The 27,247-nt window shown below is 47.3% G+C and overlaps 1 long non-coding RNA gene across 1 annotated transcript; it reads left to right on the plus strand.

Moving 5' to 3' along the window:
- Positions 1-1,774: 1,774 nt before the first annotated feature.
- On the plus strand, positions 1,775-13,392 carry LOC311580133. Its single transcript, XR_014773378.1, has 3 exons — positions 1,775-1,880; positions 7,284-7,554; positions 13,335-13,392. It is a non-coding gene; the product is annotated as an uncharacterized lncRNA (long non-coding RNA).
- Positions 13,393-27,247: the final 13,855 nt, after the last annotated feature.

The following is a 27,247-nucleotide window of genomic DNA, read 5'->3' on the forward strand; positions in this document are numbered from 1 at the left end:
AAGGAGAAGGGAAGTGCGTCTGACTGAGCATCCGAAATGATCCAGACCACAGGCTGACGTCTAGTCATCTTGTAGTCCCACGTCAGACACGCGACTTGGTCTCGCCTCCATCTATCCACTTTCAAGTAGGAGAACGCTTTCCTCCACATACCTTCTCCTCATCCTTCCACAGTCACCGCAAGCTGCCTGATGTCTTGGGAGAATCTTAATCAACTTGGAATCCATAAAGAACACGGGGTTGGACGGGGGAGGGGCTGGAGAGATGGCTTAGAGATTAAGAGCACTGCCTGCTCTTCCAAAGGTCCCTGAGTTCAATTCCCAGTAACCACATGGTGGCTCACAGCCATCTATAGTGTAATTTGATGTCGTCTTCTGGCCTGCAGGTGTACATGCAGACAGAGCACTGCATACATAAAAAAAATAAATCTTAAAAAAAAAAAAAAAGAACACGGGTGCTTGGGTAAGAGTGCAAAGTCCACTCAGCCATGGCGGGCTTATTGAATGGATCTGCTAGTTAATGAGCAGGGCGGTTTGAAAGCCGGAAGTGCTCTAGCATGGATGACTATGCTGATGACGGCAGGGCTCTGCACGGTTCTTCTTTCTCATCTGCAGAGCAAGGGATACGAACGTTCACTTCACGGGAGCTTTGGGAAGGTCAGGGTTCACTCTGACTAGCTTTGTGCTTTCGTATGGAGGGATAATTTCCATTGTGACTCTTCTGGCCTCTGTCTGGGATGGCTGTTGTTCCAGGAAACCCATGGGACATTTTGGGAGGCTGGTACCAGCAGTCAGACTCTTCTGTACACAAAATTCTCTTTCTCAGCTGGCCTCATGTCACAGGCCCACAGTGCCAACCTTGGCAGCAGAGAGAGTTCAAGGCCAGCCTGGGCAGCTTTAGTGAGCACCTGTCCCAGAATAAAAAGTGAAGAGAGAGCCAAGGCTTAGTGCTAAAGCACTTGTCTAGTTGGTCCAGCATGAGGCCCTGGATTCAGTACCCCCAGCAATAGGAGGGAGGGAGGAAAAAGCAAATAATTCTCTTCTTTTCTCCCTTCTGGTCATTTCTTTTAAAAATTATTTCATTTCTTCTTCTTCTTCTTCTTCTTCTTCTTCTTCTTCTTCTTCTTCTTCTTCTTCTTCTTCATCATCATCATCATCATCATCCTGTGTAGTTCTCGCCAAAGTGTGGGTTCTGGGGGTGGAGCCCAAATCGGTCTTAAATGGCAAGAGCCCTTACTGAGCCATCTCACCTGCCAAGACCTCTCTCAGAAAACCAAACCATCAGTCTGGGAGGAGGAACCCGATGAGCTCACTTTCTTTTCTTTCCCTTTGTTAGGATTGTTTCCCAAAGTTGCTGTCAAAAGTGGCTAAAAGGGTTTGTCACACAATTTAGCACAGCTCCAAGACAAGGGTGGGTATTCACATGGCACTTATGGATATATACTAATGTTTCTTGCTGGGCAGTCTTGAACACTTTGCTCTACTTTTCCTTTCCCTAAGATAACTCCCCCACCCCCACTCCCACCCCTCAAGACTCTCACATCCTCTCCTCCACTGGCCTCTACTGGAGACAGTTTCCCCTAGTGTGTTCCACAGGATCTCAAAGCAGGCCATGGCTATATCCTGCAGCAAGGTCAGGTAGCTTCCCTCCCACCCACCTCTCCTGGGCTTGTCAACTGCCTCCCATGAGGTTGAGGCTGTTCTTTGGAGCCTTGGCATCTGTGGCATTTGATACTGGATCAAAATCGTAATCACTTTTTTTTTTTTTTAAGAAAAAAACGCCATCTCCAAGTTGGACTTGCAGAAGAGCACGCACAGGCAGCCTCAAACCAAAGAAAGACACAAGAAAGCGGTCTCCTCCCTTTCAGCTTTGGGGCTGCGTGGTAATTATGTAACTTCCCTCTCAACCACATCTAAACAAGGCGAGGGAGCTGGAGCTGGTGTCGCTGGCATTTCACTCTCCAAACCAACCCCCCGACTGGAGTCTTCAAACCTGTTTCAAAAGTTTCCTTTCAACCCGGACCATTCAATACGGTCTTTCTTCCTAGCCTTTAATCCATGTACCTGTGGCAGCGCTCTGTGGAAGACAGAGGGAAATCAATGACTCACCTGCCTACGCGGCAGACCAGCTTGAAAGGGACAGCGCCGTTCTCTCAGCCTCCCTTCGGTTGCCGGGGAGCACTTGACTTCACAAGGGAAGAAAACACGCTGGGACTCTGCAGCGGACAGAAGATGGGGTGGGGGGAGAGCTCATTTGATAGGAGGCTGACCTTTCCCAAGGGTCTTGGTTGAGTTAGGTCTGCTGTGCGTTCACAGCAGTATTCTGCGTGGCCGCAGATCTGATGGCTCTATTCGCATAATGGAGACTCACAAAGGCATCGCAGTTGCTGGCTGGGTATAATCAAACAGCAGTGTCTGCTGGGTCTTTTGGGCAAGTGACACCTTTTAGAGACGTGATAGTAGTGTGTGGTTAAGGTGGCTAGTCTAGATCCAGGTGCCTCGCTCCAACTCCTAGAACCGTCAGTTCTCTAGCAGTGAGGCCCTGGATGCGTTGTGTCCTCATTCGTAAATGGAGATCACAGATCACAGTATAGTCTTCACATGTTTGTGGTAGTCCACAAAACACAGAGTCCAGCCTGTCAGGGGCACCCTGTCCACACCATGAGGAATGTAGGTCACACGCACACACACACACATACACACACACACACACACACACACACACACATACACACACACATACACACACATACACACACATACACACACACACACACATACACACACACATACACACACACACACATACACACACACATACACACACACATACACACACACATACACACACACATACACACACATACACACACATACATACACACACACATACACACACACATACACACACACACACACATACACACCCCGCTTTGTTAATTCCCTCTGAAAAGATGTCTGATAAGATATAACAGTCTCCCCAGTACCTCCTCTCCCAGACATAGTCTCATGTAGTCTAGGTTGGCCTTGAACTTACTATGTAGCTAAGAATGATCCAGACCTCCTGAGCATCCTGCTTCTGCCTCCCACCGTGGCAGGTTCCTGTGGTGCTGGGTATAAAACCCAGGGCTTTGTGCATTCTAGGAAAGCATTCTACCAGCTGAGCTACAAACAAGCACATCCTTTCCTTTCACTCTGACCATTGTCAAGGCTTTTGTGTGTGTGTGGGGGGGGGGGAGCAGGTATCTTGTATGTTTGTACATACCCTTTCATGTGGGTCCAGGTACAATAGAGGTCAGAGTTCAACAACAGGTGTCTTCCTCCATTTTTGAGCCAGGGCTATTCACTGACTTGGCCAGACTGGCTGGCCACTGAGCTCCTGGGGTCTTGTCCCTGCCTCCTCAGCTCTGAGACGACAGATGTGTGCTACTGTGTCCAGCAGGGTCTGGGTATTGAACTCATCTCCTCATGCTTGCATGGCAAGCACATGACTGAGTCCTCTCTTTAAGCCTCTGTAAGTTATGTTTTCAAGGCAGCGCAACTTTTCTTAAGGGGAAAACTTTACACTGTTCCCAAGCTGCTTTGTTGCCTTGGCACTGAGCTCTTGACAGTGAATTAAGCTGCATACCCTGGTAAGATCCCAAGCTTGCCCTGCCCCTTCCCTTCCCTTCCCTTCCCTTCCCTTCCCTTCCCTTCCCTTCCCTTCCCTTCCCTTCCCTTCCCTGCCCCTTCCCTTCCCTTCCCTTCCCTTCCCTTCCCTTCCCTTCCCTTCCCTTCCCTGCCCCTTCCCTTCCCTTCCCTTCCCTTCCCTTCCCTTCCCTTCCCTTCCCTTCCCTTCCCTTCCCTGCCCCTTCCCTTCCCTTCCCTTCCCTTCCCTTCCCTTCCCTTCCCTGCCCCTTCCCTTCCCTTCCCTTCCCTTCCCTTCCCTTCCCTTCCCTTCCCTTCCCTTCCCTTCCCTTCCCTGCCCCTTCCCTTCCCTTCCCTTCCCTTCCCTTCCCTTCCCTTCCCTTCCCTTCCCTTCCCTTCCCTTCCCGACCCACCCCAGCTTAGCCCACAGCACGTTCCACGTCTTCATTAAGCCGCAGACTTTTCTGATGGAATAGCACCCTCTCTCTTCCTCCAGGGGGCCCTGATGTTGGTCCCTGGGTTCCCTCACCCATCATGGGAACTCCCTCAGCAACCTGCCTGCCACTGACACCTGGGCTCTCTATCTTTTTTGCCTGGTGTTTCTAGCTCACGAACTCCTGGAGGGGAAGATCCTGGCTCTGTCGTTTTTTTTTCTGAGTTAAGCTTTGATGATGGTGATGGCGCGTCATGGCCTGAGGACACACTTAGCTTTTGATGAGTGAGAAGCATTCTGTGTTGACAGTCTCTGGCTGACACAGAATTCTAGTGTGAGGACTCTTACTTCAAATGTCATTTCTTCTGCTATGCTTTTGAGTCTCATGTAGCTCAGGCTACCCTCCCACTTGCTGTAGTCAAAACTGGCCTTGAACTTCTGATCCCTGTGTCTATACCTCCCAGGTGTTTTGAAGCTGTAGGCATGTACCACCACTTCCTGTTTATTTGGCGTCAGGCATCAAAACGAGAGTTTCACGCATTCTGGCCTAGCACTCTATCGTTTGAGCTCCTTCTACCTCATTACCTAGTCTTCTCACTCACCCGGAAGCCCAGACTTCTAATCTTGCCAGGTCTTTTTCTCCCTCTTCATGTGTCCCCTTTCCTTGAACAAAGCCATTCCTGGGATTTAGCTCAAACAGCACTACTCCCCAAGCTCACTAGCCAGGCCATATAAGTCGCCTCTGCATATAAGCTAGTTCCGACTGAGAGCAAAGAAATCTCTCTTGTATAAAGAATCCACTCAGTTTGTAGTGATGGGTTCAGAAGGACTCCTAGGCCAACTTGAGCTCTGGAATTGATTAGTTATGTCTGCCACAGAAACAGTCACGGTGGTACAAGCGCCATATCGTTTCCATCCTATATTCTGGGCTCAAACGTTCTGTTGTCCATCCCTCTAGTCCGGGAGAACGCATGCATGGCTAAGGAAGGTGGATCTGATGATGATATTAAAGGAGAGCCAGCTGGGCATAGGACATCACACCAAATGTGGTTTGATCCCATCCCTGAAAAATGACATGGCTGTGCCAAAGCTTGGTCACAATTCTTCACCCTGGTCTTGGTCTTGGACTAGGAGGGATGTATCTCCCACCTTCTGATTTTGGGGCTCATCGTTGTTTGTTTCAAGTAAAGAGATGCTGGTGGACATGATGTCAGCAGACTAGAAACACATCAGGTAAGGAGTACAGCTCAGTGGTAGAGCACTTTACCTAGCAGGCATACATTTTAAGTCCTGGGTTCACCCCCAGCACTGTCTAAAAGGAAAGAAAAGGGGTGCTTATGCTTTGGACTGGTCCTCTCGTGTCTCTTTCTTTTGACGTAAGAAGAATGAATGTGCTGTAGTGAGCTGTGAGCTCCTGGCAGGGTTCCAGAACGGGCACACATTGAGCAGATCTGAGCCCAGCCTCTGATGGGAAGCCAAGCCCAGCTGTACCAAAGCCAAACCCTAGCTGGCCAAAGATGGTGAGAAGGGATACACGTTTTTTTTTTTAGGGTGTTTTGTTATGTAGCGTTACTGTGGCTGTAGCTAGTTCTGACTGAGAGCAAAGAAATCTCTCTTGTATAAAGAATCCACTCAGTTTGTAGTGGTGGGCTCAGAAGGACTCTAGGCCCACTTGAGCTCGGTGTTAAAGAGCTCTGGAATTGATTAGTTATGTCTGCCACAGAAAGAGTCACGGTGGTACAAGCGCCACATGGTTTCCATCCTATATTTAAACCTCTTCTGGTGAGCTATTTTGGGGCTTCCCAAAGACAGTCCCCAAATACAGGAGAGCACAGGAGTGGGGCTCACTGAGAGGTACTCATCCACAAATAGGGGCACACAGCATATTCTCTTGCATTTGCATATCCATCTCTCAGGCTATTGACAGTCTTCCAGGCACCATGGACACCAACAGCTTCTCGGGGCTGGGTGGAGGTGAGGGGGTGGGGGTGGAGGGGTGGAGGGGGAGGAGGGGGGAAGAGAAGCATTTCTTCTGAAAATATAAAGCCAATTCAGTGAACAATTAGGTTCTTTGTGGGGGAATCATGAGGTTTCTCTTCTTTCGTTTATAAATAGCATGCTGGGGTACCTGGCTTGACAAGTATCACATAGCCAAGATTTCAGTTCCCACTTCTTCCCTTGGCTGGGTATTTTGGTGTAGTGCAATAGCCATGCCACTGTGAACGGCAGGTCTACCACTGATGCAAGCAAGCAGGTAGGCAAGCAAACAAACCAACAACAACAAAAGCAACTACAGGAACTGAGATGAAAAGAAAGTTCTGCCCTTTCGAGTCACCCATTCCCATTTCCTTTGCTTTGGAGTTTTGAGTGAGTCACTTCTGGGAAGTTGGAAGAACAGCTTAGCTAACAGTAGTTAAGACTACCGCCTGACTGGGCTGTTCTATTCCAAAAGGAGAAGCATCTGCCTTGCTTTTTCTCCGAGCTTGAGAATGCTGAGAACCAACTTCCTCAAATCCCACACACCCCTGCTTCTTAGGTACCTTGAAAAGACAGCCGCTGGTAGATACCAGAAAACCCCGGTAAAGAGACCTTGGGAATTTGATTGCTGGGGTTTGAAGAGCCGAATAAGAAGATATCACATCTGGTTCCATTTTGCTTGTGAAATTATCTCACACTGACCAAGTAGGTCCTTTCCTGGGTCTATAAATACAGAACGCACACACACATACTCATGCATGCATGCACACACATGCGCACACACACATGTGCATACACACACACACACACACACACACACACACACACATACACGGGTGTTATCAAACAGTATTGTGCAAAATGAAGTTGGCTCCTTTACGGTGCAATGGAGAAGAATGGCAAACATCTCAAACACATGTGTTTCTCTTTGTTGGGTCTGGAAGCAATCGTTCACGAAGCCTGCTACTCTATCTCTTGAGGAAGACCATCCTATAAGAGGCATCATGTTGCACTAAGACCCACATCATGGTCAAACCTGCAGCAGACAGGAGGGCACAGAGCCATGACTGCCCACATGATTTAGGGAAAGCAATGTGTGTTAATGGCAGAAGTCCCAAGCCTTGCCCCCCACCCCAATCCTGATGTGGTCGTTTGAACAAGGTCTCTAATGTGCTGACCATATGTGAACTTGGAGCCAAAGGGAACGGACTCCCTGGGATTTTTTTTCCAATTTTTTTTTTTTTTTAAGTTTCAGAGCCTCAGCGCACTGTTGCTATCTGATTCCCATCCCCTTGACAGTTCCTGGGGAATGCACAAGAGAGGAAAAGCAGAAATCAAGGAAAGAGCCCTGAGCCTTAGCTGTGTTGAGCCTTGAAACCGCTCCAAACTGAACCAGAAAGAGCAGATGTGGAAGGCGGAAGTGATGCTGTCAGCTGGGCTTCTGACTGAGGTCTCCACATCCAGCATCATTCCCAGGGAGCACAGCTCCCTCTCCAGATGCCGTTTCCCACAAGATCTGGGTGAGCGAAAGGATGGAGCTGGGGAGGAGAGGAAAGAGTAAGACAATGAACTTCAGAGCAATAAAAGATTATGGGGGGGGGGGGAAGAGAGGGACCCGTGAGATCGCTTCCCCAACTGCCCTGGAATTCCCAGCTGTTCTCCTGATAAGCTGAATAGAAAGAGACTCTCCCATGAGACCAGGGTGCGAGGACTGTGGAGCAGTGCTCCACAGAGGCTCTGTGTCAGGGGTGAGATTTGGATGTAAGAGTCATTCTCCTCTTTAACTGTGGTGTCTCCAAACTTATAGGCCTTGTGACACACCTTGTTGCTGAGTAGCTGTATAGCATGCGACATTCTGGTCAACTGCAGACTACTATATATAGGATACTGGTTCCACTAGGTTACACTGCCTACTGATGTCGGAAGTCATCTTAGTCTTAGGATGTTATGATGTCACATAAGCCTGGGGGCAATCATGACATGGCCCACTCCCTTGAAATTACAAGGTGGGAACTGTGGGAAAAGTTGATTTAGAGTTCAGATCTCCCTGAAAGGGTCCTGGTGAGAGATTTGGAAGATAGAACCTGTTTTTTAGGCGAGGTGCTAGAAATACCATTGGGTGTTTTCTTTTCCTTTGGGTCGGTGATGATGCAAGTGGGACACTTAGAGCACGGCTCTCTTGGCAATCTGGCTTGGGGTGACTTGCAAGGCAGTGGAGCCAGTAGAGTGTTATGTGGTCATCACTGGCCTTGGTGGCCACCAGAAGATCAGCATTGTTCCCTAGAACAATCCAGAAACCCTAGAAGTTAGGACTCAGCAAGCTTCCCCTGATGTGGGCTAGGAGTAAACTACTAACTCTGCCCTCCTCCTTCCACATCTGTGTTAAGGATAGCTCTGAGATTCTCAGCCTTAACATTTTTTTGATTTGTTCATGTGTCTGTGTGTGCACATGTGCACATGCCACAACAGGTGATGTGTGGAGGTCAGAGGACAACTTACAGGAGTCAGTTCTCTCCTGCCATTATGTAGGTCCCCAGTATTAAACTCCCATCATCCACCAGGCTTGCCAACAAGCCGTCTTCACCAGCTGAGCCATCTCTTTGCTTTTTCTTTAGAAATTTCACTGTTGTTTTTGAGACAGAATCTTGCAATATAGCCCAGGTTGGTCTCAGAGTTATGATCTTCCTGCCTCAGGCCCCTGATTTCTGGGGTCACCAGTGTATCGCTCTCTGTGTCTCTGTCTTTGTCTTTGTCTCTGTCTCTGTCTCTGTGTCTCTGTCTCTGTCTCTTTCTCTCTCACACACACACACATACATCTGAAAAAATCTAGAAATGACCGTGTTCATTTTTTTTTCCTGAGGGTGAATTAATTAACAGAGAGCAGGCATAATAGCAGCTGCAGAAAGGCAGGATCAGTGAAAGCTCTCTGTACTGGGTGAGGAGAGTGACATGTAATAAACACAGGGTGTGTCCCCACCTCAACAACACCCAATGTCCTTACCGGCCCCTACCTCACTGTTGTCTCCATCACATGCCTCAGTCATGAAAAGCAGGGCATCAAGGCATTACAGACTTCTAAACTTCCCTGGGAACTTGAAGCTACTCCAAGAGAAAGAAGAAATAAAGTCTAAGAAACCCCAACGAGAAAACTGGCAGGTTGTTACACTTCATTCCTCTAGCCTTTTATTGGCTTGAATTGGAGGATCCAGACACAGATGAACTGCAGGTGTCTAAGAAGAACTTTGATTTTTCTAAACATTTACAATTCTCTTTTATGTATACAGTCAAAAAGGGGGGGGGGCGGGAGTGAGGAAATCGAAAATGTAAATCTTTCAGCAAATACGTGTGTCAGGAAGATGTCGGGCGCTGTTCAGAGGAACACATTAACAGAAAGCTTCCCAGAGAACAAAGAGGAGGAAATTTCTGAAGAACGAAGATCCTACAGAACCAAGAGCAGAGGTGGCGCTCAGTGGGGAGGCGCGGGACCACTGATTGGTCATCACCAAGTCTGGGTCTCGTGTGGCAAAAATGAAGGCTGACCAGGGAAGGAAGGTGGTAAGAGAGCTGTGTGTGAGTCCTCTGTCACTCCAGGCTTGGGAGTTGTGTCCTGAAGCAAACACGGTTTCCTGTACAGTGTCCCAAATGGAATCGTCCTGGGAACCTCCCTAAAAAGATAGCCATAGGGAAAACTATAAGATTTGTGTATTTTCTCCCCCCACCCCCACACCTCTTTTTCTTCTGCTCCCATGTTCTGTTTTAACAAAAGAGCTCATACTGTGTAAATAATCAAACAGAAAATTTTATGAATATCATTGCTAGGAATACGTTTAAGAAGAACCGCACAAAAATGTACATGAGGAAAAATGCTTTCTAAAGATGGACAGGAAACCTAAAAGGGAGAGGACTCTCTGATCTTGGATAAGGGTACACCATAGTAGGAGTCCTTTCTCTGTACATATTTCTGAAAGTTAACCCCCCAATATGCATCAAAATCTCAACACTTTCTTTGGGCACTTGATAAAAAATAACTAAACTTGTGTTGGAAAACTTCAACAGTGAGACTGGGAGGAATCCTTAAAAAGAGAGGAAACAAGGGAGAATTCGCCTTCATAGATAATAAACCACATTATAGAGTTGCAGTGATTTAAATAGTGCCCTACCAGAAGGATAGAAAAAAAAAAAAGATTAGTGGAACAGATCTAGAGTTTCCAGAATTATAGCCATGTAAATCTCAGAGTACGGTGTGTGATAAAGGACATTTTCAAACAAGCAAGGAAAAAGATAATTTATTGAATGTGTTTGGAACAACTGGCTGGCTGTTTAGGGAAAAAATGCCATCATCCCCCCAAAATAAATTCCAGACGCTCTAAATGTGAAAAATAAAGCCACAAGAGCGTTACAAGAAAGTGTAGATGAATAGTCGTGTAATCTTGAATGGAAACTTCTAGCATGGCAAAAAAAAAAAAAAAAGTCATAAACCATAAAGAAAAGGATTGGAACATGTGGCAACGCAAAAATTAAAAACTTCTGCGCAGCAAACCCTGTCAAGAAAATGAAAAATAAGACACAAGCAAGAAAAAAAAATATGTAGGACGCATGCCAGAAGGTTTGTATCGAGAATGAACGTCTTCATACTAATTAGACACCGAACAAGGTCATAAAACAACATGAGCTTTCACAGTTGATAAAACGACTCAAGCTCGGGATTGTCAGACAAAACAATATTTGAGGCATACGTATACTTAAGAGAAGGTATTCCTTGTTTACCTAAAATCCTAATTGGATCCGGGAGCTTCTGTTTAGTTGCTGCAGGGAAGCCCTACTCTGGGCTTAATGTCGGTTCCATAGTCAGTGGATGGTCATCCACCAAGGGCTGCGTTTGGAAAGGGACTTGCCAACATAGTTTCCCAGTTAGCCCCCCTCCTGTCCACACAAGGCTCATATTACAAACGAGAAAGCGGGTTCAGAGAGACAAAGTTACCGGGCCAAGCACACTCAGCTAAGAGGACAAATTTAAGTGTAGTCTATACCTAATCACCTCACTCCCTGTTTGCACCTACGCCTTCCCCAGCCTTCCCCTGGCCATCTCCCGATGGTCCAGTGTGGTTATCTTTAGTTCTTGGGTCTTACTGAATCTGGTCACCCTGTCTCCATCCCAGAGCTCTGATCCTCGGCCCTGTTTATTAGTGCACTACCAAGTGGCAAGATCAGTCTCACCAGCATTTCCTATGAAGTCTTGGTCCCGACCGTGGTTGAGAATTAGAATCAGCTGGGAAGCCTTGTGGTCTTCACACTCCAGTCATAACAGCCAACTAACAGGAGATAGGGTGCCGGGGCGGGTGTGTACACACAAGCATGTATGAATATACCCATGTATGAGTGTATGGGTATGTGCATTTGTGTGCATGTGTGCGTGCGTGCACATGTGTGTGAATGCATATACACGTGTGCACATGGATGTGTATGCCCATGTGTGGGCATGTGATATCAAAAGTTGATGGCAGGTACTGCTCTCCACATTACTCTTTGAGATAGGCTTTCTCACTAGTCTTGTAGCTCACTGGATAGATTGGCTGGCCAGTGAGGCCCTCCGGGGTCCTTCTCACCCCGCTCCCCTTATACTGTGTTTACAAATGGCACAGTCATGTCTGCCACTTCTGTGGATCCGGGAACTTGGGCTCAGCTCCTCGTGTTTATCCAGCAAACACTGAGCCATCTCCGTGGTTCCAGAAACCAGGTTTTTTTCTTAATTAAAACTCCTCAGGATATTTCAGTGTGTTGCCACATTTGGCAGTAGCAGTGATGGGGTATTCATGGAGGCTTCGTCTGATGAGGCGGTCTCACCCAACCACCTCTTTTTGCAGAGTAGAACACCGAGGCCCTGAGAAATTAAAAAAAAAAAAAGGCATGGCATAGAAGGTCCAGCACTTGCAAGAGGCAGAAGGGACGCTGAACCTACTCTGCTGCCATTCTACTGAGTGTGTGTTTAGAAAATGTTCAATTTGTCCCCAAACACAAACTTTGTTTTCTCCTTCTCCTCCAACCACAGGGAGGACCTGGGTTTAGGTGGCAGTTACAGAGGAGTTTGATTTCATTACATTTCTGTTGCTATGACTACAACGCCTGATGGCAACGACTGGAGGGAGGGAAACACTTATGTTGGGCCGGGGGTTTTAGAAGCTCTCGAGCCATCATGGCTGGGAAGCATGGAGGGCAACCCAGCCACTGCAGCTGGAATATGTCTGGGAGGCTGTACACATCGTAGGCTGTTCACCAGGAGACAGTGAAGACAGCAGGAGCCAAGGGCAGGTGTAACCTTGAAAGTCGGTTCTAATTAATCCTTGAAGACAGCCCTGTGGGCACCAGCTGTCCCACTCCAGTGAGTCCAAACTCCCACTCCCGTGACTCAGGGTCTTCTGTAGAGTTTAAGCTCTTTAGTAGGTGATAAAAAATAAACCAACAAGCTGACATTGTCTTGGGCTAGTCACTGTTGGTTGCTTATCCTTAGAGAAACATTCTTCTGTTTCCTCTTTGTCCATTGTTTACTTGTCCAGAAAGTCTTCTCGGAGGCTGGGGAGGCATCTCAGTAATAAGACACGTGCCTTGCAAGTACAAGCGCATGAGTTAGAGCCCCCAGAATACATACGAAAGATAATGTTGGGCACAGTGGTGTGTGCTTGAAATCCCAGCCCTGGAGAGGTGGAGGAAAGTAGATCTCTGGGGCTCCACTGGTCGCCAATCTAGGTGAACCAGTGAGTTTCACACCAGTGAGCAACCTTGATCAGTGATGTCCAAGGCTATTCTCTGACAGCTAGATACACATGCATACATATACTCACACATGTTACAGACACACATGAGAGAGAGAGAGAGAGAGAGAGAGAGAGAGAGAGAGAGAGAGAGAGAGAGAGAGATTTGTCTAGGCACAGTGGTTCTCAAGCTATGGATCTTGACCTCTTTGAGGGTCATACATCAGAGATATCCTGCATATCAGATATTTATATTATAATTCATAATAGTTGCAAAATTACAGTTAACAAAGAAGCAATGAAATAATTTTATGGCTGGGGTCACCACCACGTGAGGAACTGCATTAAAGGGTTGCAGCATCTGGAAGGTTGAGAAACACTGGTCTAGGGTTTGTGGCCAGAGAGTGACAACTAGTGATGCACAAAATGACAAGGGACTACACAACTCAAGAGGCCCATGCATGTGACTAAGACCAACGTGTTTTTATTTTCAGGAACAATGAGGCAGATACTATTTCTGTGAACAATAAAAAATCTCTTTCTTTTCACAGGTGTCTAAGGATGATTTGGCCCAGGCCTCAGTTACAAATAAAAACAACAAGACAACAGTAGCAAAAACCATGGTAGCAACAGTCCTATCTGTTATTGAATTAACTTTGCTCCAGAAAAACAAAACAAAAACATATTTTCATGTTTTTTTCCCCATCTACAGTAATAGCAAATATCTTTCATTGTTATTTATACTCAGTGAAGGAGAGATAAACCTGTTTTTTTAGGATCCCAAGTGCATGATCGGAACGGTCTTGTGAGAGAACAGGTGAGGTTAATCCATTAGAAGACCAGCCACCTAGTGCAGGAGCTTGATTGTTACCAGCTGAAAAGATCCCGTGAGCAGACTCTGGGAGGAGATAGATAAATGAGCCCAGAACTGGAGGCGGGGCTTTTGGAGACTTCGGATAATTTTAGCTGTTCATCGCTCCACTTTGAGACGCTCCCAGAGAGACCCACTTGAGGGAAGGCTTCAGGGTTCTGGGCTGCTGCTGAGGTTCCAGGTTCTGGTTACTCCAGGCTCCAGCAGAAGAAATCCTGCTGATTAGGCCAGGAGAGTCGCTCCTCAGAACTGATATCCTTACAATAATGTTGTTGTGTTCCTTAATCCTCATTTCCTATTGTTTTGGTTAGTCGGGTTGTAAGTGGCATAAGCTCAGCTAATAAGTTGTAATAAAATATATTGGTTAAGAAATTTGAGCCACCCCCCCCAAAAAAAAGAAAAAAAAAAAAAGAAAGAAAATTGAGCCTACAACTTTTAAATTAAGGTACGCACTAAACCCGACTGTACGGTTTCTCAATGAACTAATAAGTTTGCATGGCAACTGTGTGTCTCAAAAAATATGTTAACTGTTTTCAGGCTAATTGGCTTCCTCTTTGTCAGACTCTGTGTCTCCTCCTCTGCTTTAAAAAATATTTAAACTGTTGAAGAGCTTTATTTTGAGATGAACTTAGTGGAACAACAAAACCACTCCAGGACCCTTGTATCAGTGTCACTGGGATGGAGGCGGGAGGGGCAGGAGGCACATGGCTGTGGAGGTCATCCTCCCTGCCCACCCCAACCCTCCCCATGGGTCAGAGCTGTGTTGGCAAGTGGGTCTCTTATGCAAAGCTCATTCAAGTATATCTGTCATGGGCAGAGGAAGCTCCTTTATTTTGAGAGTCCAGCTTCCTTCTACAACACTACCATCTTTGTTAGGCAACTGGGGCTGTGAACCCCGGGCCTCTTCACATGCTAGACAAGTGTTGTACCACTAAGCTACACACCAGCACAACTAGCTAGTCTGAAAGACCACGGCATGTTAAAGAGCAGTATTCTTAATAGCAAGCGTGACTCAGCGTCAGCATGGGGGCGGGGGCACGTGAGAAGTAAGAAGCCGTCTGAAAGCAAAGCTCCCACCGTTCCGTCCGTAGCTCTTAGGAGCCAGTGATTCCCTGCCCAACCTTCTCTTTTCTTCTCCTGACTGCTCTCCCATAATTCACAGGGCTGCCAGCATCCACTTGAGGCTTGATACCGCATGGCCTTGGATCCCAGCTTCCTGCAGCTCACTTCTCTCCTAGGCTCTGGGCACCCCTCAGCCATCTCGGGCTGGTAGAGCCATATGATTAATCCTGGCCAATGAGCTGTAAGAGCCTAGAGCATGCGCCGCTTGCCAGGCTGAGCTCTTAGAGGCCGGTGGAAGCCCTTTCTGTGGTTTCTTCTCTTGCTGAGATAAACCCTAAAGTCAAGATAACAGTTTCATAAGGTCACCCAGTTGGGCTGAGTGATTGTAAGGAACAGAAAAACTCATCTATGTATCCCACCTCCGATAACCATCACTGACCTGCAATGCTAGGAACAGGCAGGCAAGCAAGGAATAACTTTCAATCTACCAATATCTTAGGGTTATTTATTGTCACAGCATATCATATCTTTTCCTAACTACTAGGCTGGCTTCTATGTAGATAGAAGGCATTGAGAGAAAACTGCAAGTCAATTAACACTGGTCAGTTGTCCTCCTTCGGCTCAATAAGACATACCTTGGAGTCTGAGTCCATTTTTTGATGCTACAACATAATGTCTGAAACTAGATCACATGTAATGAATAGAAAAAAAATTTTTCCCTAATAGTCAAAGAGGATGAGAAGTTCAGGACCACAATGCCAGCATCTGGTGGGGACCTTGATATGTCATCCCATGGCACAAAGCATCAATGTGAAAAGTGGAGTGTGTTACCTTGTACCTCTTTCCTTATAAAGTCACTAATCCCATCACAGGGGCCCCAACCTTATGGCTTCAACTAATGCTAAGTGTTTCCCAAAGGCCTTACCCCGACATAATAGGAACACGTGGATTTGAGGATTGTTTCTAATAAATAAATGAATGAATGTGTGTGTGTGTGAGTGCATGTGTGTGTGTGTGTGTGTGTGTGTGTGTGTGTGTATGTAGGGCACAGGACAACCTCAGGTATGGTTCCTTAGACACTATGTTCACTTTGTTGTTGGTTGGTTGGTTGATACGAGGTCTCTCATTTGCCTAGAGCTTTGACAAGAATCCAAGATGGCTGTCAGCTAGCTTCAGGCTGTTGCAACCTCCCCAGCTCTGGGATTATAAGCATGGGCCACCATGTCCAGCTCTGGGGCTTGAACTCGGGTCATCATGCTTGCATGGCCACCTCCCCAAACCCATTACATGAATATTAAAGGGACACATTTAAGCCATACCACTGAGGTGGGGTTGGGTCACAACTAATTGTGATACTTGTCATAACTGTCACAATTAGGAGAAGGGGACTATACTGCCTGGGATCTAGAATAGTCACAAACAGCAGTGAAAGGGGTGCCAAGCACAAATGAGATTTCTCAACAGTGACACTATTGGCTCCCACACTGAGTAGCTTTGTAGTCAGGATCCTGATCTGTATGGTGAAGGATGATGAGCAGTGTGCCCGGCCTCCAGGCAGAAGCAGCCAGCTCTGTGTGCACGCACTGCCTTCTAGGCATGGAAATAAAAACTGTCTTCAGACATAGCCCCCCAACTGGGAACCATCACTCTGTAACTTCTGGACCAGCCAGATTCAAGAGATCTGATCCAGTTGATTTAATTTATACTCCTAGGGTGAGACCACTTTTTTCTTCCACTTTCTCTAGGTTTATGGTTCATAAATTAAGACCAAAGGCTGGGGCTGTATCCCATTGGTAGAGAGCCTTTGTCTAGTACACGCAAAACCCTAGATTTGGTCCCCTGAAAAGAAATTATGAAGATCGTATTTTTTTAAGGTTCACTTATTCTGAGGGGAACATCACTATCAATCAACAGTTTGGTCTCCAGTATTTTATCTCTGCCTCCTCCACATTTCTCTCTCTTTCTCTCTCTCTCTCTCTCTCTCTCTCTCTCTCTCTCTCTCTCTCTCTCTCTCTGCGCCTGTGTTTCTCTCTTTATATTTCTCTGTGTATATCTGTGTGTGTGCATACATGCATCTGTGTCTATGTGTGCATGTGTGTGTCTCTCTGTGTGTGTTTGTGTCTCTCCGTGTGTATATGCATATGTGTCTATGTGTGTGTGTGTGTGTGTGTGTGTGTGTGTGTGTGTGTATGAATACAAGTTAGAGGCTGATGTCAGAATATTTTCCTCCATTGCTTCTCTGATGTATTTTTGAGACAGTCTCTCACTAACCTTGGAGCTTGCCATTTGGGTTGGTGAGCAAGTCCTCCTACCCCAGTACTGTGGTTACGGACACACGCCCACATGCCGTGCTTTTTACCTGGGAGCTGAGGCTGTGAATTCAGGTCCTCAAGCATGTCACAGCCACTGAGGCAAAGTCTAAGCTTCACATGGCTTAGTTTTTAAAGCAGTTTTCTTAGCAAAGCAGGTGGTCCCTGCACCCTTCTGTAAGCACTCAGCGCCCCACTGCTGATGAGCAGTGTTTACACAGGACACCATCGGGAGCTCTGGTGGAGACCAGGGATGGATGGAGAACGTGTGGTTAGGCATGAAGGAAATGACTGGCTCATCTTCACCCCACATGCTCTCTCTTTCTCTTCTTGGGTTTTGTTTTCAAATGAATCACAGCAACCAAATTTAGCTTCTCCATGAGCCTTCTCGCCCTTGACGTTGGTTGGTTGTCAGAACCTCCCGAGGCTCCTCCACTTCCTTGTTGCTGCTTTAATTAGAAGGCTTTCCTCTCTACTCTGTCTCAAGTGAGAGCGGAGGAAGCCTCGGCCACGTGTAAACATAATAGGCACCCGATGAAAACAGTCACCTAGCAAACGAGATCCTTGGAGGGCCTCTGGTGTGAGTCCAGTTCAAAGTGGCTGGCTGGCTGGCCAGTAATTAGCTTGGTTGAAATCTGCACAACAGACCTTGTGAACTACAAAGGGCAACTTTGGGGGAATGCACTTCTGTCTTTAAGGGACCTTGGTGAGAGGTACTGCCCAATTCTCTCCTGTGATCTTGCACAGTGGAGCTGAAAAGTGGATTAAGTCAGGAAGCCATCAGCGGCGCCCTGTGTGCTTGTGCACAGCACATTCTTGCATAGCGTTGTGTGTTTATTCCTTCTCTATACTAAAAGGCCTGCTGGCCTCTGTGATCTCCCCACTTCAGACTCAGGAGAGACCAATAGGATACGTTTTGACTTTAGATGCAAAGAAGGGCATTGAAAAGATCAGGAAATAGCAGCTTATGGATCGAGGAACCCAAAGAGACCAGAAAAGGGAAAGATAATTCTGAAGGGACTTCCTGGTGTCACTGGGACCCCGAGCTCCTGTTTGGATGCACAGGTGGCAGTGAGAGGGCGTCAGGGGCTTTCTGCCAAGCCCTGATTTGGTTCCTTGTCTCATTCACGGGCTTTTCTTCTCCCATCCTTGTTCTGTTGAATGAGATGGAGAAGCCTTACTGCTTGGAGATGTGAGATTCTCCTGACACCTTGGCAGTAAAGGGAGGCAAATCTCTTAAGCACCCGTCGTTCCTTCCTTTTCCTCAGCACAGAGTACCAGTGAGCCCTTGATCCTTTTCTCAACTCTTTTCCCAAAGGAAAAAGATTAAGATGATGCTGTAAAGTTTGTTTCAGGTACCCTGGCTCTACCAGGCAGGGGGGTGGGAATTGGGAATGGCACTTGTCCACTAGGCCATAGTGGCTGTTAAGGAATGAACCCCAGATGTATGAGTCTGTCTTCCATAAACATAACAAAGTCCCCAAGGCTTGTTACTTTATAAAGAGAAAAGGTTTATTTAGCTCACAGTTCTGGAAGTCTGAGGATATGGGGCTGGCTGCAGCTCACATCCGCGCTGGCTTGCATCACAGCGTGGTGGCAGATGACATTGCAGTTGGAGCGTGTAAGAGCCGGAGAGTGTACAGCAGAGGCAGAAGGCAGCGAGATGCCGAGGTCAGGCCTGCTCTTCATAACTAACCCATTTCACAACTTTACACTGTGGGGCCACGATTCCAACACATGAATCTCTGAGGGACAAATTGGAGCCAAACCTTCGAACCTGCTTAAACTACCGGGGCAGCAAAATTTAACTTCACACAACAAACCACAGGAACACTGGCACTGACTTCAAGGCTAAATGCGTGCAAGAACTTAAACCCTGGCAGGCTTTCCTCGCCCCCCCCCAACTTAGCCCCCCCCCCCTTTGTATCTGTCTTACTCTACACATTGGTAATAAAGGGAACCAGTCTCTCAAGCATCTTTCTTTCCTTCGTTTTCTTCAGCACATAGCGCTGGTGAGCCCTTCACTCCCTCTTGGACAAGGAATGTCCCCCACACAACAGGAACATGCCAATAAAGTTGTGTACCAAGAGCCCCAAAGGAAAAGAAACAGTATATCTCACAATCCCACAAAAGCTCAGGGAAGGACTCTGATTGGGCCAGCCTGAGGATCACAAGCCACCCCAGGACATGTCATTATAGTTTAGGAGCCAGGGTTTCTGATTGGCCACATCAGAACGGCAAGCTCTTCTTGAGTCTAGCATCAGCCACCACAATCCTATGCAGAAGCTATGCTGGTGGTGGGGGCAGGTCTATAAGGAAGCTGGGAGTTGTAGTCCGAGAAAAGGAGCGAGGAATGTGAGGTCCACATGGGACCTGCATGGAGGACTCACTTTTCCCTGGGCAGGCGTCAGGCACGCTTGAGATCATTGCTCCCGTTAATGATAGATTTACGCTTGGAAGCACTCGTGTGGTTTATGCACCTATAAATCAGCAAAGGCACTCGGATGGGTAACTGAACTCTCTGATTATCAGTGATTATATTTTTCTCCTGTTGCCTGAGCTGCCTTGAATCTAATAGTTAGTCTGTCCCATGCCATCCATGTTGAACTCCCAATAGATGCTTTAAAAGGCATGGTGGAGCACGTCTTTAATCCCAGCACTCGGGAGGCAGAGGCAGGCGGATCGCTGTGAGTTCGAGGCCAGCCTGGTCTACAGAGTGAGTCCAGAACAGCCAAGGCTACACAGAGAAAGCTTGTCTCGAAAAACAAACAAACAAACAAACAAACAATACAAATTGGTTGTCCTGGTTCCAGAAGGCAGAGCCTCAGCCAAGGCTGTTGGAGACCTTTTGTAGTAACTCCCCCCTCGCCCCCCATGTATAATTTCCACATTGGCCAGAGGTGAGCACTGCCCATGACTGGTAGTGATGCTATGATTGGTCTAAATCCACCCAGTGGTGCCAGCTGAGGGGTACTACAACCCATCTCCCATTGGCCTCTCCCAGTGATCTCATCCACCTGGCAGGTTCTGATCCCCAATGGGAGAGGATGCCTGGTCCTGGGTGGTCCAGGCCATTCTGGAACTCCATTTCCTGAACAACCCTCTTCGAGCCTCAGTTCCTCTATGCTGTCCTAACAGAGGGAAGAACACAGTATCCTGACGTGGCAACTAATGACTGAAGGAGCAGCGGAGCAGTTGGGGAATGGCCCAGAGCAGGAAGCGGATGGGAAACAGAAGCAGAAATTGGTGAGAGGGCGTTGAAAGGAGCCAGAGGGGTTCTAGAGAGCTGGCAAGTCTTGAGAGCCAAGGACTCAGAGCCGTGGCTGAGAAGCATAGTACCTGTACAGCTAAGTGTCCTGATAAGCAATGTTTGCATGGGGGCTGTCACCATCATCTCTCCTACACTGTCAAGGCGCATCCATTCCTGTTGGTGGCTGGATAATATTCCATTGTTTGGGTGTCCGTTAACAAACCGTAGACCAGTTGTTAGAAGGTAATTAGCCACTTTGTAGGAATGGAGGTTGATTCCACTTCTGGGCTGTTTTTTTCAGGACGATGTTTTGAACATTCGCAGGCAAGCTCTTGTGTGGATGGGTTTCCAGCTCTCCTTCGCACACTCCGGAGTGCAATTGCTAGATCACACGTAGCTCCGTGTTTGAAGCAGGTATGACTTTTAATGTGGTGGGGACGGGAAAAGCGGAGCTGGTGTGGGACAGTAAAGGGTGATGCCCTCTGTGGCCCCTGGACCACACCTATTATCTGAGAATAGTGTGTGCTTGGTCGGGAAAGGAAGAGAGAAGGGAGGCAGAAGGAGTTCAAAGCACCTGCCTCAAGTTAAAAATAAGCACCTGTTCATGGGCCTTTCTTTGCCTTCTCACTGTTTAGGTAGATTAGAGGATAACAGGGCTTGACTTTTCCCATATGACCCTGACTCTGTGGGGGAGATAAAACGAAATCATCTCTGTGAGGAAGTGAACCTTTAAGGAGCCCCATGCCGGACTTCCCACAGAAGTCACCAGAGACAGCTCAGGACTTGCTGTCCACTGGGGGTGAGGGTGGGGGTGGGGGTCAGGGAGAACTCCTTAGGGTAACCTTGTTTGTGCCATTGCTGAAGTGTCAGTTCAGCCTGGGCATGCTGGCACACACCTTTAATCCTAGCTCTTGGAGGTAGAGTTCCTGGTGATTTCAGTCTACATAGTGAGTACTGAGCCAGCCAGGGCTACACAGTGAGACCCTGTTTCAACAAATAAGAAACTGGTTCAGGGCCTGGGGAGATGGCTAACTGGGTCAGAGCACTTGCTGTCCAAGGGTGAGGCCCTGAGTTCAAATCCGCAGCACATGCATTCAAATTTAAAGGAGCTGTGCATTGATTGCTGCACATACGCCTGGAAACCTGGCACCAACAGGGGCAGAGACAGAGCCACTGGGGCTTGGCGGCTGCCAGCCTAGTCCTGAGTTTGATAAGAGACCCTGTCGCAGGGGATTAATGTGCACAGCGATAGATGAGGACGTCTGACACCCTTGTCTGACCTTCACATGCACACGTACATGCCCACTCCCACAACACACCTCTGCATTCACCACACACGCGAATGCAAGTAAATAAGATAACTTTGTAGTTTACATCTTGTGGCATAGCATTTCTGTATGTGCTCTGTAGCATATTTGTCACTTATAGCAAAGCAGATGGGACGATAACTAGGTTCTAACCTTTGAGTCAAGGACGGTCTTGGTTACCCTTTAAAACATTACCAAACAGAAGTATGTGTATAACTCCCCCACCTCTCTCTCTCCTCTCTCTCTCTGTCTCTCTCTCTGTCTCTGTCTCTCTCTCTCTCTCTTTCTCTCTGTGTATCTGCCCGCCTGCCTGCCTGTCAGTTTCTGTCTATGTCCACACATGTGTGTCTCTGTGTGTCTATCAGTTTGTACGCATATGTTTCTGTCTGTGTGTATATGTCTCTGTCTATCTGCCTGCCTGCCTGCCTGCCTGTATATCTGTCTGTGTTGAAATGATGGAATTTTTTTCTCTGTTAGAAAACAGATTTTACTGTCTTTGTGGTCAGGCTCAGATCTCTATTTGAGAGAATTTGGGGGCCACTGTTCTGGTAGAAGGGAGGATTCACTGGAGGAGTAGCCTGGAAGCTATGTTTTCAAAGCAAGCCTGCATGCACTGGGGCATGAGGGTTGGGTAGCTTTGGAGAGGAGCAGCTGGGGAGTGCCAGTTATATTTTTCCATCTAAGTGTACCTAACCTCCAGGCCCGAGCCAGAAGTTGTCCTTTTTCTCTCATGCTTCCAATACAGCCTCTTAGGGTCCTGGCTGAACAGTGATACCTGCCAGTGTCCTGGCTGAGTGCTCTTACTCCACTGTCCTGGCTAAGCGGTGCTCCCATCCCAGTGTCCTGGCTGAGTGCTCTTACTCCACTGTCCCTGGCTGAATAGTGCTCTGTCCAGTGTCCTGACTGAGCAGTGCTCCCAACCCAGTGTCCTTGCTGAGCGGTGCTCCCATCCCAGTGTCCTGGCTAAGTGGTACTCCCATCCCAGTGTCCTGGATGAGTGGTTCTCCCATCCTAGTGTCCTGGATGAGTGGTTCTCCCATCCCAGTGTCCTGGATGAGTGGTACTCCCATCCCAGTGTCCTGGCTAAGTGGTACTCCCATCCCAGTGTCCTGGATGAGTGGTTCTCCCATCCCAGTGTCCTGGATGAGCTGAGTGGTGCTCCCATCCTGGTGTCCTGGCTGAGTGATGCTTCTGTCTCTGCTGATGTGCCTGACTGGGAGCCTGGGGACAGAGGAAGGGTCTCTAATGAGTTCCAGGCTCAACAACCTTATCCAAGCTTAGCCATCAATAACTTATCCAACCCATGGGAAGCAACTTTTCGTTTGGGGTTATAATCTATATGAGACATGGTCCTGTTCAGCTTCCGTGGTGTATGCTGTGGACGGATGGGATAGGACCAGAAACCTGAGCAAGGCCCTGAGATTATGGACTAAGGAAAGGCCTTGGGCTAGGAACAGGAGCCTTGGTTCCTCTCTCAGCAAGTAACTAATGATGGCCTCAGACAAATCTGTACATCAGTTTCCATAAAGTAAAACTATTTATCTAGGTCCATCTCAGATTAATGATAAAAGCACACACAAAACAAAACAAAACCATTGGCTAATAGGAAAATGAAGAGGAAACATGGCCATGCTTTTTCAGTGCTGGTGAGGGTGGGGTTGCTGGGGGGGGGTGCCTGCAGGGTCTGCTGGGGTCTGGGAGACACCCCACCCCCACCCCCCCCACCCCCGACTCATGAAAACAGCAACCAAACCCAGTGGAATCCACAGGTGTCATGAGGCTCGGGAAACAGAGGGCAATGGCTTTGGTGACAGGAGGCAGAGAGAAATGCAGGGTGTTTCCATAACTGTGGCCACAGGCGGACTCTGAGAAATAACAAAAGAGGAGGCCACTCATTAAGGCAATATTAAGAGAATATTTAAGAGCGGGTATGGAGAGTCACAAGCCAGGCAGCACAAATGGCACTGAGAGCGTCTGGTCTCCTAGGGAAGCCGGCTGGCCCCTGGAGCCTGGGGAAAGGGTTCCCAGGGCTCTGCCAGGCAGGCTCAGCCTCACAGATGGTCACTGTTCTCGACATCCCTTTGTTGTTGGTTCCCAGGCGCCAGGCAGGTGGAAAGTGGGGGAGGCACGGGTTACCCAGAGATAAGGCCTTTTTATGAGCTTCCTGGTTTAGCAGGGAGGAACTACTCCAGCTGGTAGGAATGCTGCCTGCTCCCTCTACTTGGCTCCTTCTGGGAGACTGATGCTCTTTACAGCTGAGACTGCAGGCCTGCCACACTCCCTGTGGTTGCTGCTGTCTGACAGACCACTCCCGGCAAGCATACAGAGAGACAGCACACTGTCACTTTTGAAATTCAGACAAATAGGTCATTCCCAAGATTTCTCTAGAAACTCCTGACTACTCCAGAGGAGAGGAAGGTGAAAGGGATTAAACGGAACCCAGTGTCATGAGTTCAAGACCTGCCTGAGCTACATAGTTAGTTCTAGACCAATCTGTGCTGCATAACCTGAGCCTGTCTTGAATTTTTCAGGAAAAAAAAAAAAACAGTGGGGGAGGGGGAGGAGAAAGAGGAGAATGGCTAATAAACACTTTAAAAGGCACCTCAGCATCCTCAGCTATCAGGGACACAGAAAATAAAATTGCTTTGAGACGCCATTTCACTTCAGTCAGAATGGCTATTTTCAAAACAAATGACAACAAATGCTGGCAAGGGTCTCTACTGTTGGTAGAATGCAAACTAGCACTTCAGTATGGAAATAAGACATGACGTTTCTCCGCAGAGCTGCCGCCACTCAGCCTGGATCCCCAGGGCGTAGACCTGAAGGGCCGTAAATCAGCAAGCTGGAGATCCCTGAAACCCGTGTTTACTGCTGTGCTGTTCACAGTACCCAGGAAACGGAGCCAGCCTAGACATCCATCAAGAGATGAACAAAGAAGACGGGGTGCAAACACACAGGGACATTTTATTCAGCCCCCAAGGAAAAATGAAATCAGGACATTTGGGGGAAAATGGACAAAGCGAGAAATCACTATTAAGTGAAACAGTACAGTCTTCGATAAACACCACACACTTTTTCTCATATGCAGACCCCAAATTTAAAATTACAGAGGTAAAGTTACCCTCAGATGGGGGAGTAGGAGTACTTGCCTAGCAGGCATGAAGTGCTGGGTCCAAACCCTACTACCGCATGAACTGGCTGTGGCAGCACAAGCCGGTAATCCCAGCACTTGGGAAGTAGAGGCAAGAAGGTTAGGAGTTCGAGGTCGTCCTTTTCAACATATCAAGTTTGAAGTCTCAGCCTGAGATATGGGACAGACTGTCTCAGAAAAGTTTGTATGTGTGTAGGTCATGCAGCTACAGAGGGATCCTGAGAGAGTGGGAGATATTTTAAGGGAAGGGAGGAAGTAATGGAATACACATGACACGGAAGCGGAAGGGGCCTGAGACTATCTGAGGCGGGGGGGGAGGGGGGGAAGAAAGAGGAGCAGGCAGAGTGGGGGCAGGGAGCCCAGGGGAGGGAAATGAATGACAACCAAGGATAGCACACATACGAAAATGCCTCAGCGAAACCCATTATGTTTGTGTGCTAGCTTAAAATTAATTTAAAGAGAAACCAAGCGCTTTGTCAGATTAAACAAAAATCATCGGAGAGAACCGCCGCATTATTTTGTATAAATTTCAGACACACAGGAGTGTCTGGCTTGCTAACGTTAGTGAGGCCTGAGACACTTCAAAGAGGTGGTTTGAGATGTCCAGACTGGTTTCAGTTCCTTGGGATCTTTGGACCATATGACAAGTATATTTCTAGGTTTGTATTTATCTTTGTGACAGTTCCTTATTTGGGAGGGGCACACACCATAGTACAGGTGTAGAGGTCAGAGGACAACAAGGAGCCCACTCTCCCCTTCCACCTTGTGAGACCTGGGGACTGAACTCACGTCCTTATCCATGACAGCGCTCACCCTTGCCCACTAAGCCATCTTGCAAGCCCCTGTTTCTAGTGTTTGGAGGGACCTCTTTATGCTTCCCCAAGATGGCTTTAGTGGTTTATGTATCCAGCCCCCATCTCTTTACATCTTCACTAGTTTTGGTCTTTTTGACAACAGCCATTCTAACTCATGTGAGATGACATGGCTCTGTAGTTTTGTTTCTTATTTCCAAATTATTAGTGATAGCCAGCCCCTTCCCATCATATCCTTGTTGACAAATCTTATATTCCATTTTTAAAATGTCTGTTAGAGTCATCTGCCTTTTAAAAGTGACCTTTCTCTGTTGAGTTGTTCAGTCCATTACATCTTCTTGATATTAGTCACGTGTAGATGAATAGTTTGCAAATATTTTCTTCCACTCTGTAGGTGAGCTCCTCGCCCTCTTGACCTTTTCCCTTTGTTGTACAGAAGTGTTTAAGACTAACTAAGGTATGTGTGCCACTTTTTGCTTTCGTGGTCCGTGTTTTTAGGGTCCTATCAAAAAATATTCTTGCCTAAACCAATATCCCAAAGGATGCTCCGTCCTCTTCCACTCTGAGTAGTTCTGTTGTTCTGAGACTTAAATTTGAGCAGACTGTTACCTTGGCCCCTTGTTTCTCAGCGTTGTCCTTATACTTTCTAAAATATCCCCTGCTGCTGATGGCGTGCGTAACTCTTACTGGATAAACTAAGAAAAATCACCTTGCAGATTGCTGTGAGGTGGAAGGGTTCAATACTGGAAATGATGAGTATTTATTTAAAATGATTTACAACCATTTATTGTTGTTGTTGTTGTTGTTGTTGTTATTGTTGCTGTTGTTGTTGATGATGGTGGTGGTGGTAGTGATGGTGTTTGTGTGTGTGTATGTGTGTGTGTATATTTGTGTGTGTGTGTGTGTGTGTGTGTGTGTGTGTGTGTGTGTGTGTGTAAGGCAGATTATAACTTTCAGAACTCAGTTCTTTCCTTCCTCTGTGTGTTCCTGGGGGTTAAACTCATATTTGCAGGTTTGTAAAACAAGTTTTTAGCCGATGAGTGACCTGTCCAGCCTCAATTTCTTATATTATTAATTTTCTTTTTGTTTTTGTTTTTTTGAGACAGGGTTTCCCTGTGTATCTTTGGCTGCCCTGGACTCACTCTGTAGACCAGGCTGGCCTCGAACTCACAGAGATCCTTCTGCCTCTGCCTCCCCAAGTGCTGGGATTACAGTCATGTGCCACTGAGCCAGGCCACTTAAAATTCTTACATATTAACAGACTGGAGAAATGGCTCAACAGTTAAGAAATTTTGCTGCTCTTCCAGAGGACCCAGGTTCAGTTGCAGCATCCACATGGTGGCTCACACTGTCTGTAACTCCAGTTCCTGGGGATCCAACATTTTCTTCTGGTCTCCTCAGGTACTGCATGCATGTGGTGCGCAGACATGCAGACAAACCACCTATACATGTAGAGTAAAAAGGTAATAATAATTTACTAAAATCAACAAACCTTTAAAAAGTAATATACTAGCCTTATTTTATATTAAAACCCTGCTCTCTGTCCCGTCTGTGGTAGCTGTGTGTTCAAGTAGGTCTCTAAGAATCACCATTGAGGATGATGCTGTCACTTACAGACACCCCTGTCTCTGCCTCCTGGTGCATGTGTGGGATTGTTTCCAAAGCAAACTCCCAGAAATGGAACTGTAACTCAGTGTGTCAA

This window comes from Acomys minous (assembly GCF_964271855.1).
Source record: "Acomys minous genome assembly, chromosome: 12".
Lineage (NCBI taxonomy): Eukaryota > Metazoa > Chordata > Mammalia > Rodentia > Muridae > Acomys > Acomys minous.